Below are 16,272 nucleotides of genomic sequence, written 5' to 3'. Positions count from 1 at the left end.
CACTCTTGAGCGGCAGTTTGTGTTGAAAGATCTGGATAGATACAACCCAAATGTGTTAAGACAATTTCGGGAAAGAAAAGGGTGGAAATGGTTCACGAAAAGCATATTGGATGCCAAGGAGCACTTAGTCCTGGAGTTCTACGCCAATGTGGCGCACATCAAGAAGGGGACTAAGGTGACTAAGGTGCGGAACTTGAAAGTACGATTTGATCAGAGCACCCTGGACACTTATTTGGGGCTCGAGGATGTGGAGCCGGTGTAGTATTTAGAGAAGTTTGCACTGGGTGATGCAGCTCGACCTTGGCTAGCTGAGATACTAGCAGCTCCAGGACCACCACCACCATGGATCACAGCAGGGGTTCCCATTCTACGGAACACCCCCAACTTTAAAGCAAAATGGTGGCAAACATTTGTGTGCAGTCGCATAGACCCAAGTCAGAATGAAAACAATACCCCAATTCCTCGAGCAGTGGCCGGGTACCCAATCAATGTGGGTGCCATCATGTCGGCCAACATGTCTCTGGTTGTCAGGCAGGGTGAAAGCTCTTATCCGTATCCCAACACTATCACGGAGTATCTCACGGATGTGGGGGTGGAGCCCAAGAGCTTTGATACGAGGGTAAGGGCTAAGCAGCCCTTCTCCTGGTACTCTCTGAAGGACCCAAGGAACCCGAAAACCAAGGGTAAGTCGACTACTACCGTAGGCCAGTCTGATGAGTCGTCGGTGGTAGTTGCAGATTCAGCTGCCATGCCTTCCACAGCAGTCGGGCCTTCCACCGATACAGCTTCCATACCTCTACCTCCATCTTCAAGGCCATCAGTACCAGTGTCTTCCTCATCTACTTATCCACTCTTTGCGCTGCGAGTCTCCCAGATACTGGCGAGTCTCAACAACTGGATGCAGACAGCTACTGCAAAGCTGTCTGACCTATCCAGTGTTGTTGCAGCTTAGACTTCTACCCCAGCACCCCAGATTCCTCAGTCAGTGGAGGAAACTTTGAAGAAAATATTGGAGAATCAGAAGACCATCATGGACACCTTGGTGGCACATGGGGGAGCAATTGAGGAGCTTGGGAAGCAGGTGAAGAAGATGGGTAAATCTCAGGCTTCGAGGAAATCAGTTGACAAATTAAGACGAGAGGTGACCAAGATAGCAGTCGCTGGAGATCTTCCATTTGATTTACTGATGGATACATATCTATCAGTACCAACAGACCCAGCAACACCATCAGCACTAGTGGCACCAACTGGCCAGTCTGAGGATCCAGACCTCATTGTTCACACGGCTGAGGTAGTGCTATAGATGTTCACCAACCCAGCTACTCCCCGAGCAGAGGATGATGAGATCCAGTTGGAGGAGCCTGAGGGAGGTGATGCTACTATGGACACTAAGACCACATAGGGAGTCCTCTCTACTCTTTCCCTTCCTTGTTTTTATTTTGTTAAGCATTGAGAACAATTCTTATTTTTATTCAGGGGGCGGAGTCTATTTTGATTTGACATTTGACATTGGCCTGTAATAACTTATAACATTCTATTTTTATTTTTACTTTCATTATGTACATATTCTTCTCTATCTATTGATGTATATATTCTCTATCCCTTTCTCAGTTTGTATATTCATTTATGATTTCAGTAGTTTACTTCATAGCTACTTTATTTTATTTTCTCAGTAGTCAATGTTTAGTCTAATATATTCTTATTTACTTTAATAGCTTCTTTTTAATTTAGTAGTTTATTTTCATGTTTAAGTGATCAATAAGCCTTTGATTTTCTTATTGTCACAGTTCTTTCCAAAGGTGGTTTTTGTGTGAACTGGGTGACTCTTCCCAACGATGGATGGCGTGACAATCTTCTTAAGGGATTGAGTCTGTTTTTTTATGTTTAGGTAAGAACAGTAGTAATAATGAATAAGAGGACCTAATTGAGTCGAACTAGAAGAGTCAAGCATGCTTCACTTGGTACCAACACACTTAACTACATGCTTATGATTAAAAACAAGTTCTTGGAAAGAAATAGCTCTGGTTAGTGACCTTTTTTACTCTTGTGTTGACTTAAGCAATCATCGAGTGGTTTAGTTGAACCATTAGTGATTTTCAATCTCGAATATGGTTGTTGTGGGCCCTCGACTCTATCCTCTTGAACAATCCAGTTGTGTGAGAGGTGAGATGTTTTGTTGCAAGTCCAAGTACCCGTGTAAATGATCTAGAACTTGCCCCGAATGTGTTTCTAGGAAAAATTCTAAGTTTTGCTTGGCTTGAGAAATGATTGTAGGCTCTTCTTGACCCGTTTTAAAATTTTTCATGACCCACCAATGTTGTTATCCCTAGTCAACCCTTTTGAGTCTAAAAACTTTCTCATTTGATAAATATGTTACAAGCCTTTACCCATTTTGTAGTGATCCTTTCTTGGCACCCAACCTTTCTTTAACACTCTTGAGAAACAATTAGCTAAAACATAAGTTTGGGGGAGAGACGAGAAATTTGAAAGTGGTATCAAGGTACAAAAAGAGAAAAGAAATAAAGAAAATGAAAGCCAAAGAAAAAGAAAGAAAGATGCAAAAAAAAAGTGAATAAGTTGAAGAGTTGAAGGGATTCAAAGAAAAGCAAAAATGCAAAGCATGAAAAAAATAAAGAAGGAGAAAACAAATATCATGACCAAGAAAGAGTGATGTTAAGTCTCTCTAGTTTCCCTAAGGAAAAAGGAAATGACTCAAACAGTCGGCAAAGCATGAGCCAAAAAGAGAAAATGTAGTGCTTAAGGAAAGATGAACCCGTTCTATTCCAACATTTCCTACCTTAATCTAAAAGCCTTCATTACATTCCGAAAAATCCCTACGTGATTTTAGGCTGAGTGAACTTACATTAGTGGTGATTTACATGAGAAGCAAGCATATGGTACTTAGAGCTGTACTTGTGACATTCTTTTGAGAGAGATGAGTGAACTTTTCACAAATCCTTGAAGTGAGTGCTATATTCTTAAGGGAGATATGCTAACGGAGAGTAGATGAAGGGGAGTCTGGGATCCACAATGACCTACATGAAAGAGCGAACTTCCTTGATGAGTAAAGTCAACTCGTGATGCTCTAGTGTCACATTAAAACTATTTGTGCTTAAAACTTCAAATCATTGCCTTGTTGATAATTCATAAGTGTTGCGGGTAATTGTTGGTCCCAATTGATGTGTGTTTGATTTACCTTAGATTAACTAGAATAGCTCTTATCTTGTGGAGGTAGGAATTACCTTATTTTCTTGAGGACAAGAAAAAGCTTAAGTTTGGGGGAGTTGATAAGTGGGAATTTTAACTACTTATTAGCGCCTTTTAGCTTTCGTTTTAGTCCAAAAGTGTCTAATTGTATTCCCGAAAACTGATGAAATATGCTTACCTGCAGGAGTATTGGAAAATGAGCCACTACGATGAAATCCAACTAGAAGAGGAGTGATCTAAACAAGTACAAAAATCAGGAATAGAAGCTCAAGTGCGGACCGCAGATTTCTATCTGCGGCCGCAGAACGTGAAGGAAAATAAACAGAGCCCCAGTGCAAAGTGCGGACTGCACAATTATTGTATGGCCACAGAAGCTATGTAAGAGCCAAAGTTCATAGAGTTTCATTTCAAAATCAAGAAAAAATGTGGACCGCACAATAATTGTGCGGCCGCAGAAACAGCTATGCGACTGCACTCAGAAAATGTGTGATCCGTAGAAGAGCCCAGTGCAGCCACACCCAGAATTATGCGGACCGCATAACATGAGAAATGCGGCTGCAATTTAGAATTGTGCGACCGCAGAGTCAACTCCTATCAAGATCTGAAGAGAAGTGCGGACCGCACATATAATTATGCGGCCGCAGAACCTTCAAAAGGGCAATTTTGTCCGAAAATTCCAACTTTGTATAAATCGACTACTTTCACAAAATTAAGTCAAGTTTTGAATATTGAAAGTCTTGTAGCCGTTTTTCTTTACCCCTTTAGGCAACTTTATCTTACTTTGGTGATTTAACATTGGATTTTTATCTTTTAATCTTGCAATATGAGTTTTATCATCTTTTTTTCTCTATTTTCCTCTATACCCATTATGAGTAGCTAGATTTTTAGCTAAGGTTGTGATCCAACTCTAGTGAGTGAACCTAATGGGTATTTGATTTATTGCTTGTTTATGGTTGGGTGTTTATTGTTTAGCCTTGTTCTTGATGTAGAATTAATGGTTGCAAATATTAGTTTATGCCCATTTGACTTGGTCTCTACTAGAGAAAGAGAGACTTAGTCTAGGAAAACTTGGCTAACAAGAATTTGGGATAAAATCAAGAGATTGATAGTCTCAATTAAAGGGTTGAACCTAGAGATAGTAAAATCCGACTTGAGCATTTTATCAATTATTTTGTTCAATGCCCTTTTGGATTTGAGAAAGCCAAATTGGGTAAAATCACTCTCTTACCGAGAGGTATTGAGTGGGTATTTGAGTGTTGATTGCTATAATACACCCCGACCAACAAAATAAGCTTTAAAGTTTACTACCCATTAGGCAAACACCTAGGTGAAGGTCATACCCCTAGGACTTTTTATATATTTGAAAACCATCCAAAAACAATATTCTCTAGTTTTATATCTTTAGAATTGTAATCCTTAACGTAATTTAAGAAGTAAAAATAAAATCATATTTGTGGAAGTGCAACCAAGATACTTCACGTGCTTTATCCAAATATATACCACTAATCCCATCTAAGCTCCCTGTGGATTTGATCCCGACTCCTTGTTGGGTATTATTATTGCAATCGACCGTTTCACAACCTCGAATAGAGGTGTGACTTGCACGAGATCAGAAAACATAATTGACATGTAAATTAATTGTCCTTTGAAGAATCTTATGAACCTTCGAAAACTTTTTAATTCAATTAGTATCCGAAACAACCAAGTCGCATACTCAGTCGTAAAGTAAACATTAATTTTAATGAAAAATCATAAGTTTCTATACCTTGCGTTCCTGATACCACATTTAAGGATTTTTATGTTCTAGATTGTGATTCATAGACAATCTATATAAAATCCTATCAATTATTTAGAAACGTGTAACTATATGATTTTCACATAAAATACATATACAATAACTTCAATCAAGAAAACTTACCTGAATTCATGATGTATTTTCTTGATAATATTTAGCGGAAGCCTTCTTCATAGTTGTTGTTCTTGAGAAAATTAGTACTTTCTCTCTTTACTTTTTCTGTGTTCTTTTCAGAATAGAATCTGATGGAGTTACGCTATTCTTCTTTTAATAGGCTGAGAGAGGGACCATCGGTTAATTCCCACTTTCCATCAAAGTGGGTTAGTGGGTAGTTATAATCATAATTAACTTTCTCTAATTTTATCCAAATATTAATTAAACAAAATATATTTATTAAACAAAATATTTATAAATCACACGTGGGCCATATTTTACATTACAAGCTTTCCCAAGAAATTTAACCCTCGGCACAACTTTTCTCTTTTCGCTCACACTTTATTTTTAAATACACTCACAATATAAAGATTATAGTGCTTGCTAGAAAATTGAAAGAAAGTAATCTTGCTTGATATGAAAGGTGTGTGATTTGAACTGTGAAGCTCTTAAGAATTTATAAGCTTCAATGTAGCTAGCCGTTGTCTCTTCTTCGAGAAGTACTTTGGTTATTGTCTGGCGAACCAATAATAACCAAAGTACTTCTCGAATAATTCATGTGACATTTCTACACATACAGATTCCTACTCTTTCTCTCATCAATTTAACAAATCTTTTGGCATCGTATTTAAATACCACCTTCACTTGTCACTCGCTTGACATGAGAGAGAAAAATAGCTTTAGCTTTTTTCGTGTTTTTATTATTTTGGAAGGCCACGGAGTTGACACGTTGTTTTGTCTCTGTTTTCTCAACTATCACCACCAGAAAGAAATACTAGTAGCAAGAATTATAGTTAAATAATGTTTACTTTTATCTTAATATATCACTTTCATATAGTAAACTATAAAAATGTGTAAATACAAAACATAGACAACTATTTTTTTTCAATAAATTTAAATAGTTTTCCATTACATTGGGGGTCGGGAAGGAGAAGAGAAAAAGGAATAGTAGAAAATGAATACACTCACGTAGATGTGAAGATTCTTTCAAATATTACTACTAAACTATAAGTCTTCATAGTGTATAAACGAACATATTCCCAATAACACTGTGCCTTTTTCCAGTCATTTCTACATGACCCTTTTTCCCTTGGTCAATTTTTCACCTGCCTATTGTGGTCGCTACTTGCTAGGATTACTTTATCCTGACATTAATTCTCATATAAAGTTAATGGTATATCTTCTATAAACATTGTCTTTCACTTTAATTTGTTAGTTATCTTTCGTATCGTGTAGCATCTCTGCAACATTAAACTATGTTACATATTCTTTCGTCTCACTATCATTTTAGAACTTAAACTTAAATATTTGAATTTTGTGCATTTAGTAACTATAATTCCGTACAATCTCACTTCACATTTATTCTTCTTAAAGGTTATTTGAGGCAAAATATTGCATACATATATCTTGCCTTACTTATTCAAAAACCCTTATTCGATAAATTGGTTCTTCATAGTTCAAATTTTTAATAGCATAATTTGCCTAATTTATTCAAATATCTGTATTATATAATTGGTTCACCGTAGTTTAAACTTTTGACTGAATAAAAAAAGTTTGATTAGTGGTCATACACTGCCACTTCCAATTTATTACCACCGAAGTTTATTCTTATTTGTACCTTAATTTTTGAATTTCAGATCGACCATTGTTATGTATTTTCAATCCAAGTAGGAACTTAGAAAAATGTAAAGATTAAGAAATGGAGCGAAGTTTGATCCGATTTTATACTGCCTTTTGTCAATAACCACATTCTTTTACATTTTTGAACGGATTACAGTTTGTGACATGCCATTATCTAGGGATTGTACAAATGAAACTGACAAATCACGCTAACCCGATATTTCGAGTCAAACCGAGAAAAAAAATCCGACTATGGTTTGGTTTGATTTGGTTTGGTGTTGGAAAAAAAATCCGACCATATTTGGTTTGGTTTGGTTTTAACTAAAAAAAGTCAAACTGAAACCAAATCAACCCGACACTATATGTATAGAATTTTTAAATATATTTAATACATAAAAATATTTATGGTAGTGTAGTTTATAAATATTTCTTAAGTTATTTCATAGTTTTATCTTTTAACGTATTATTTCAAGTTTGGACTTATAATTTTTGGATGCTCCAATAAATTTTATAGTCCATAAATGTTAGTAACTCAAATAAATCCTAAACCAAAATCAAATCAATACTAATGCTTAGGGGTGTACAAATCAAATCGAAAACCGCACCAAACCGAAAAGTCAAACCAAACCAATTAAAAAACCCGACTTGGTTTGGTTTGGTATTGAGTAAAAAAACCGAACCAACCCGACATATAAATATATAATTTTTATATATACTTTTAAGATTTTATATAGAATTTTCTTTAAAAAATGTCTAAAAATATATATTTGGGATTCTCTTGTGGGATATAAATTTTAATAGAATATGAAATGCTCCATATTTTATTGACCTCAAATAATGGGTTGTATGATCACTTTCTTATCAAGTGTTACTGAAATGCGTCTATCTCTTTGTTCTTCCATATTCATATCATATGTTAAGATCTATTAAATTCTTATATCTTTTTCGAATGTGAAGTGATAATTAATATTTAGGTATCATATTGATTTTTATGTTTAATTACTAAATTCGGTTAACTTGAAAGTGTATATCAACGAAAAATTATTGTCAGACGACTAAAATAATAACTATTACTATGTGTTACTAATAGAATTCTCCCATAAGAATATTTTAATCTATAAAATGTTTGTCAATTTTTTTTATATTTTTACTAAATATATATTTACTTATCAAATATTTAACAAAGTAAGATTGAAATAATATGTAAGTAACAAAAATCCGAAAACCCGACAAAACCGAACTAATCCAAACCGATATAGTTGGTTTGGTTTGGTTTTGATAAAAACCGAACTAACCTAGTCCATGTACACCCCTACTAATGCTAATAAAAGGCATTCAATTCAATTGTACTATGAATGAAAATAGTGTTGGATATCTATTTTTTTAGTTTTTTCATGGTTTAGATAAAATGTATAATTTATTTTTCTTTTAGTGTTTAGTCATGTAAATAGTAGTATTTATTAGTCATAATTTTAAATTATATTTATTTTCATTATGATTTATTAATAATATTTATTTTATGCGATTTTATTATCTTTATTGTTGAATATTTTAGTACAATGCCATGGCTCATCTCATATTTATGTTATTTTATTGAAAAATACATTATATAATTATGTCTTACTAGGATTAAAGAAATATTTGGAGCACGAATTTTACGTTTTGTGCTATGAAAATTTTATGAAAAAAAACCCCGAAAAAACCCGAAAATCCAAAAAACCGAGATTAAAAACCCAACTTTTATTGATTTGATTTGATATTTAAATTTAATAACACGATACAATTGGTTTGATTTAGTAATTAAAAAATCTGAACCAACATGACTCATATACACCCTACCCTACCATTATCTAGGAGCCATTTTCATCCAAAGGAACTTAATGAAATAAGAAAAGGAAAATAAAAAAATATCTCATCTTTGCAAACTCTAACACGTAATGTTCCCATATCCACTTTGAGAAACCCTATTTCCTTAACACGTAATGTCGTCAAATCCTCCTTTATAACTAACACGTTTCAACTATGCATTGGCGGCAACACACCAATTTCCCCCACTTTTGCCTCATTCTCGGCTTAATCTCCACGAGTCCATTTCTATATTCTCTCCCACGAATTCTACCGTACTTATTTTCAGTCAAAATGAAAGTAGACTGAGTATTATCAATCAAAATCCATGTGACCCTTTTCCCATTGGTTTTCTTTTTTCACCTGCCTCATTGTGATAGGTACAATGACTTCGTGGCCTTCGTAGGTTTCTTATATTTATTTACTGTTCTAATAACCTTGACATATCCCCTCACCACCCTACAACTTTTAATTATTAGTCCCCCTAGAAAATTAAGTGTGACTAAAGATCTTATACTATAAAAAAATTAATTTATGTACAAATCGTACAGAATCTAATTTTCCTCGCACCAATAAACAAATCTTTAGACCAAGTGGGATTCAAACTTCACTTACCATTGTCGTTCGCTTGACATGAAAGAGAAAAAAATATCTTAGTGCTTTGTGTTTTTTAATTGATTTGGAAGGCCATCGACTTCACACGTCGCACGTGACAGGTGGACAAGGAACCTCTTTTTCTTTTACATTAAATAAACAAGTAAACAACTAATAATGCACCTTTTCCTTTTAAGTTTTCTGTTTTTGTTTCGTTTCATGTACTAATGCTTTGTAATAATAATACTACGTGTTGAACTGTGACTTGTTGGAGCTCCTGTGGTCAGAGACCTAAACTTCAGCTCGGGTGTAGAATATAGAGGAGCGTACGTGGTTCTCTGTGATATCTACACGTGGTATTCCTTAATTAAGACTTTGGTTAATGCAAGAAAAGATTAATTACACGTTAAACAGCTTTAATTTTAGTCGTTTCTGGTTGTTAAGCACAAAAAGAGATGCATGTTGCTGCTTGGTTGCAGACAGAGAAACAGCTGCTAGTGGAGGGGTTACCTTTAGGGTTCAGTTAAAAGCTTAATTATCTTTCCTTTCGATATAACCGAAAAATTCTCAGTGAGTTAATTAGTTCAATCATAATTACCCACAGGTTCTAAACTCAAGAGCATGAACCTATCCTTTTACTCCACTCACTTTAAAATATTAGTCTGTGTATTTGTGGCGGAGTTTAAAATCATAATCTACGTATTATACGCACATCTGATTGTGGATTTGAATAAAACTCATTGATATAACACTTATTATTCATGTGTAATAATAAGGTGAACTTCTCTCTCTATGTATATAAATTGTTTTAAATTCTATGTGTATATATAAGTTATTTTGAACTATATACATAGATGTTGAATTGACTGAAAAGGCAATTAATCTTGCTGCCTAATACTTAGGCATTCTACCCGGAACATACCACTTCCACCATTTTGTTTTGAAAACTATAAAATCAGAAATATGTGAATTTATTGGGCAAGTTTGAAGTTTCAAATACTACTAAAAAAGGAATTATCAACCATGAAAAATACATGAGAGTTCAGAGATTGTCAGTTTTTGCTTGCTTACTTTTGATTGGGATGTCTAATTAGTAACTCTTGTGATTGCAATTGTTATGTTGATGAACCGCAACACCTACATCGGCACAAAACTCCGAACCATTTGTCTTAGAGCCCGTTTGGATATAAAAAAAATCACTTTTTTTCTGAAATATTTTTATTTTTTTTCGAAATCAGTGTTTGGCCATAAAATTTTCAATTTTCACTTGAACATGAATTTTAAAAATTTTCGAATATTTGAAAAACTCCAAAAAAACTATTTTCAAAATTTTCACTCATGTCACTCACAAAACTTCAAAAACAACCCAAAATTATATTCACGTCCAAATACAACTCTAATTACCATTTTCACTTTAATTTTCTTTTTCACTTTTTTTGGAATTTTATATTTCTTATGTCCAAACTCCCACTTACTCTATATGAAATTTACTCTCCATAGTATTCATCTAATGACAAATAAGTTACAACACTAAAAGTAAAAACTAAAAGAGAAAGGGCTGAATCTAGTCAACAACCTTGTGATCCGAGATGGAAAGCTCAACTGCCCGAGACTCGTCTAGTTAAGCTAACTAGCCAAATGACAGGACCAAATGAAAAAGAAGAAGAAATTTGCAATTAAGTTTCATTTACCCATAGAAAAAATTTTCTTACGCAATTAATTTATCTCTATTAGTCCCAACAGGCTATGAACTATATTTGCGTATTATCTGACCGTTAATTATATGGTGTAATACTTGTTCAAGTTACTTTAAATTAATACGACTGTAAATATTATGAAGAGTGAGAGTTTAACAAGAAAAGATAGACTTGTTTAACTCGAAAATTGCCTCGACATGAATACAGTCTACAGTAGTAAGTTAGAAGTTCACGTCAAATGAACTCAATGAGAATAAGAAAATAATATAATATATATAAGAATAATAATAATATACTATCAGTTCATAGCCAGCTGTCTCGGAGAAGCAAAAGGAACTCATAAAATAATGACTAGTTGGCCATATTGAAACAGCAGCAGGTCCAAGAGAATCACAGAACCCGTCAAACCCAAACCACAATATACGTCCCAATCTTGTAGGGGGTACCCCCAATTTCACAACCCCACCCCCCATTTCCCTCCTTGTAGGTGGGGGGGGGGGGGTACTTTCCCTATATAATGTCCTCTATTCTCCACGCAGATATTTTTCTTGCTCTTCGCTCTATTTCATTCCCCTTCTCTCATCTCTTTCCATCTCTATTGAACTTGTGTTACAGGTACGTATTCAATTATGTTTTCTCCCTTTTTGCATTAAATGCAACATTAATCTCTCTCTCTCTCTCTCTCTCTATCAATAGTTCATTCATCTCCTCTTCTTGAATCGGATTGTCCGATAAATATTTTCGATGCTTTTTCTAAAGGTTTTTTTTTAATTTTATTTTATGAAATCTCAGTGCTTGTTCTTGCGTTTAATGGCATTGATTCATTCACCGCTTATCTGTTTGGTTCTTTAGCGAGTCACAGAAAGAGAACTAAATCTTATTGTGTCATAGTATGAATTTCCTTTTTGGCTTAATTATATTCTCACTTTTTCTTTGTACTGACTTCGGTTTTCGATACTTTTGTGTCATATTTAATTTTTCTTCCATCACATAATTTAGTACAACTTGTTGATGGGAATCATATGTTAATTGCTTTTTCGTTTTCCTACCGGAATTTTCAGATCATAAGTTTTTGAAAGACATGCCATGTAATCACGATCCAGCATTGAGGAAAAGCCGTTGCTTGTTTTCGCAGGTACACTATGCTATTTCTTTTATACTGAAATCTAGGCTTCAGTTAGTCTTTTGTCCTAAAATACTTTTGGTTCACAAAGGTTATCTTGCCAAGTTGGAGTCCCATTCTTTTTTCGACGCTAGACACCAGAAGCATCTTAAGTTAAACTTTGTAAATACCGTTGTTAATAAGTTTAGCTTAGTCGAATCTGTGGTGGCTCCATATTTGTTAGGGCATGTACACTTTAATTTTCTTTGTTTATTTGCATCGTCCTTTTGGTTCATCACAGTAGCTCAAAGAAAACCAACAACAACAACAAACCCAGTGATTTCCCACAAGTGGAATTTAGGGAGGGTAAGATATACGCAACCTTAGTCCTACTTTGGAAGGACAGAGAGGCTGTTTCCGATAGACCCTTGGCTGAAGAATGTATGAAAAAAAATTAATGGCTACAAGTAGGAACAACAACAAGACAAAAATAAGACTAAAGCCAAGAAAGCAGATAAACTCCAGGTAATAATAATAATCTATGAATAAAAGGATATCATACTAACACTAATGCTAGCGAACTGAGTAAGACATAGATAAACGCTCGTCTACCTACTAGCCTTATACCCTAATATTCTACCTTCACACCCTTCTATTTAGGGCCATGTCCTCAATCAGCTCTAGTTGCGCCATGTCCCGCCTAATCACTTCTCCCAAAGATTTCTTAGGCCTACCTCTACCCCTCCTGATACCCACCAAGGCTAACCTCTCACACCTTCTAACTGGGGCTTTTATGCTTCTCCTCTTAACATGCCTGAATCATCTCAATCTCGCCTCCCGCATCTTATCCTCCACAAGGGCCACTCCCATCCTATCCCGAATAACTTCATTCTTAATCTTATCTAACCTAGTACGTCCACACATCCACCTTAACATCCTATCTCAGCTACTTTCATCTTTTGGATATGAGAGTTCTTGACATGCCAACACTCTGCTCCATACATCATAGTATATTTAATTACTATCTTGTATAACTTACCTTTAAGTCTCAGCGGCATATTCTTATCGCATAAGACACCGGAAGCAAGCATCCACTTCATCCATCCTGCTCCGATACTATGCGTGACAATCTCCCCGTTACTTTGTATTATAGATCCAAGGTACTTGAAACTTCCTCTCCTAGGTATGACTTGTGTATCAAGCCTCACACCTATATCCGCTTCCTGGATAACATCGCTGAACTTGCACTCCAAATACTCCATCTTGATCCTACTCATTTTGAACTCTTTAGACTCAAGAGTCTGTCTCTAAACCTTCAGTCTGTCGTCAATACCTCCTCATGTCTCATCAATCAGAACTATATCATACGCAAATAACATATACCATGGCACCTCCCCTTGAATATGTCGTGCCAATGCATCCATCGCTAATGAAAATAAAAACGGGCTAAGGGTTGATCCCTTATGCAACCCCATCACAATTGGGAAGTGTTCTGAGTCTCCTGCCGTTGTTCTTACCCGTGTCTTAGCTCCAGCATACATGTCTTTAATCACTTTAATATAGGCTATAGGCACACCTTTAGCCTCTAAACACCTCCATAGAACCATTGTCGAGACTTTGTCATATGCTTTCTCTAAGTCTATGTACTCCATATGTAAGTCCTTCTTCATTGTCCTATACTGCTCCATCAATTTCCTCAGCATATGAATGGCTTCCATAATCGAACGACCCGACATAAAATTGAACTGGTTCTCGGAAATAAACACACTCTTCTTCACTCTCCCTTCCACCACCCTCTCCCAAACTTTTATTGTATGACTTAGCAGCTTGGTACCCTATAGTTATTGCAATTATGGATATTATCCTTATTCTTGTACAACAGAATCATCATACTCCACCTCCATTCTTTCACGCATCCGCTTCGTCCTAAAAATAACGTTGAACAACTTAGAGAATCATTCTAAGCATGCCTTACTCACGCTCTTCCAGAACTTTACCGGGATCTGGTCTGGCCCGATCGCTCTACCCTTGTTCATCCTACGCATTGCCCCCTCGACCTCCCCCATATTTATGTGCCTACAGTGCCCAAAGTCCTGATGACTCACTGCATGCTCCAGATCACCCAACACAATATCCATATCCCCCATCATTCAAGAGTTTATGGAAGTATGACTGCCATCTCCGCCTAATCTTAGCCTCAGTCATCAACACTCTACCCTCCTCGACTTTTATGCACTTCACTTGATCCAGATCACGGGCCTTCCTTTATTTCACTTTGGTCAGCTTGTACAACTTCTTATCCCCGCCTCTCTCCCCAAGCTCGTCATACAAACGCCACAGTCCTAGCCGCAGTGACCGCTAATTTTGCCTCCTTATTAGCCTTCTTATATCACTCCTTATTGGCTCTCTTATCCACCTCGTTTATGCTCTCTACTAGCTTTTATATTAATTTTTTTTACATATTCCCATTGCTAACACAAATATTCTTATCCGTATTTAATATCACCAATCAAACACTACATAGAGTTTATACATGTATTTTCTTTTTTCTTATTGTTTAACCCAAAAATAGATTTCTCGGTCAAAGTTAAGATAAAGAAGAAATCGGGTTACTGATAATCAAAATTATCTCACTTTCTTGGTAATTTGAAGAATAAAAAGAATAATGAAAATAATAGACAAGGAAAGAGAACTTAAAGTAGATAGTTAATCTCTCCCAGAATTGCGGTTTGAACCTTTTGAATAAAGTAAAAGACTAATTGTATATATTAATAAAAATCCAAATGCCTTTACAAAAGAGGATCATGTCCTTATATAAGCATACATAATTATAGCAGTTTTCATACTTAATTCTGGCTTGTTAATGACATTAATTACCTTGATTGTCCGTTACCACATATAATTGTAACAGTGGCATTAATGATTGAGGATTCTTCATAACCACGATCAATGCCGATTCTCTTTCTTATTTATAACAGTTTCATGAACCTTCCCTCTTTATGGTCTTCATTCATTCCGTACCTATTTCTTCTTTTCCAACTGTCACGTCCGGTACCTTTTCTAACAAAACACCGGGGGTATTCCGCTCGTGCCTTTTCAATTCTTTTAATTTACTTAACTAGATCTGCCACTTGTCACCTTGCTGATGATCCATGTGTCATACCTTTTTTCCCATCAATACAGATAGTCTCCCCACTTTTTGAATATTCTCAACTGAATACTCGGGAAATGGTAAGTATTTATGGCGAGAATTTCTTGCCGTCTTTTCCCGATTATCATAATGTCGTCTTCAGAATCAATGAGACGTACGTCATGTCCATTTAATGCTCAAGACACGTGTCCCATTGTAATTGGCTTTGCAGTTTGTAGCACCTTTTTAGGGTTGTCCTGCGGCTGCACCAGTCATGAAGTGACGGTTCCATGATGACAGTTCATAATGAGCAACTCTGATGACGGTTGCTTTCTCCTATAAATACTTCATCACGCTCAATTTCGAAAGTCCCTTCCTTCTTCCTTGCATTCATCTCCCTAACTTCTCTTGTAGTTATTCATCTCTTTTCCTTGTGTTTCATCCATTAAAGATGTCTTCTCGTTCATCGAATCCTTCTTCGTTGTCAGAACCACGTAAAGTGGTGATCGTTGATGAACTTCCTCCCTCTACAACCCCTACCAGAAGTAGGAAAGGTGGTAGACTACGAAATTTAGGTTCGTTGACAACTCGTAGTTCTATCCCTCAAAGTAGTACTGCTAAGACATCATCTTCTAGGGTTAGAACACCCATAACTCCTAGATCTTCTTCTAGAGGAAAGGATTAGAACAAACCCATGCGAGAACCTACTGTTTCTGAGATTGTCCCACAGAAGTTCTCTTTTGTATCAGATCGTGAAGCTATGAAAAAATAGGTTTTTTCTATAGCTTATCTTAACCCTAATGATTATTACCCTAGCTTGATTACCCCAGGCCCTCTTTTCTTGGTTCGACGTGAATGCCATTGGAAACCTGACTTTCTAGTGATGACTCCTAGTGCAAACCAAAAAATCACTTCTTACCATGTAGGTTATTCCTTTATTTACACCTATCCTTTTACTTTAGGGTTTACTCCTCCCATTGATCCCGTGACTATTGAGTACTGCCGCTACTTAAATGTTTGCCTCAGTCAAATAGGTCCCATCGTGTGGAGGGCAGTTGCTTGCCTTTGCTACTTGTCGGGTTTAGTTTTCGCCCCTTTTACCTTCCGTCACTTGCTCCACTTATATTCT

The 16,272-nt window shown here is 35.8% G+C and overlaps 1 long non-coding RNA gene across 11 annotated transcripts in view; it reads left to right on the top strand.

Moving 5' to 3' along the window:
- Positions 1-11,308: 11,308 nt before the first annotated feature.
- The window catches only part of LOC107825289 (uncharacterized), a 56,547-nt gene continuing 51,583 nt past the window's right edge, over positions 11,309-16,272 (top strand). For 3 of the 11 annotated variants that reach the window (XR_001657034.2, XR_012697238.1, XR_012697237.1), the window contains exons 1-2: positions 11,313-11,526; positions 11,973-12,046. This is a non-coding gene — a long non-coding RNA (uncharacterized LOC107825289). Of the gene's footprint in view, positions 11,527-11,655; positions 11,671-11,972; positions 12,047-16,272 lie in introns of those variants that run through there. The other 8 variants (XR_001657033.2, XR_012697236.1, XR_012697234.1 and 5 more) reach the window with 6 other exon arrangements.

This window comes from Nicotiana tabacum, chromosome 12 (genome assembly GCF_000715075.1).
Source record: "Nicotiana tabacum cultivar K326 chromosome 12, ASM71507v2, whole genome shotgun sequence".
NCBI classification, from domain to species: Eukaryota; Viridiplantae; Streptophyta; class Magnoliopsida; order Solanales; family Solanaceae; genus Nicotiana; species Nicotiana tabacum.
This window is presented reverse-complemented; position numbering and strand designations above follow the sequence as displayed.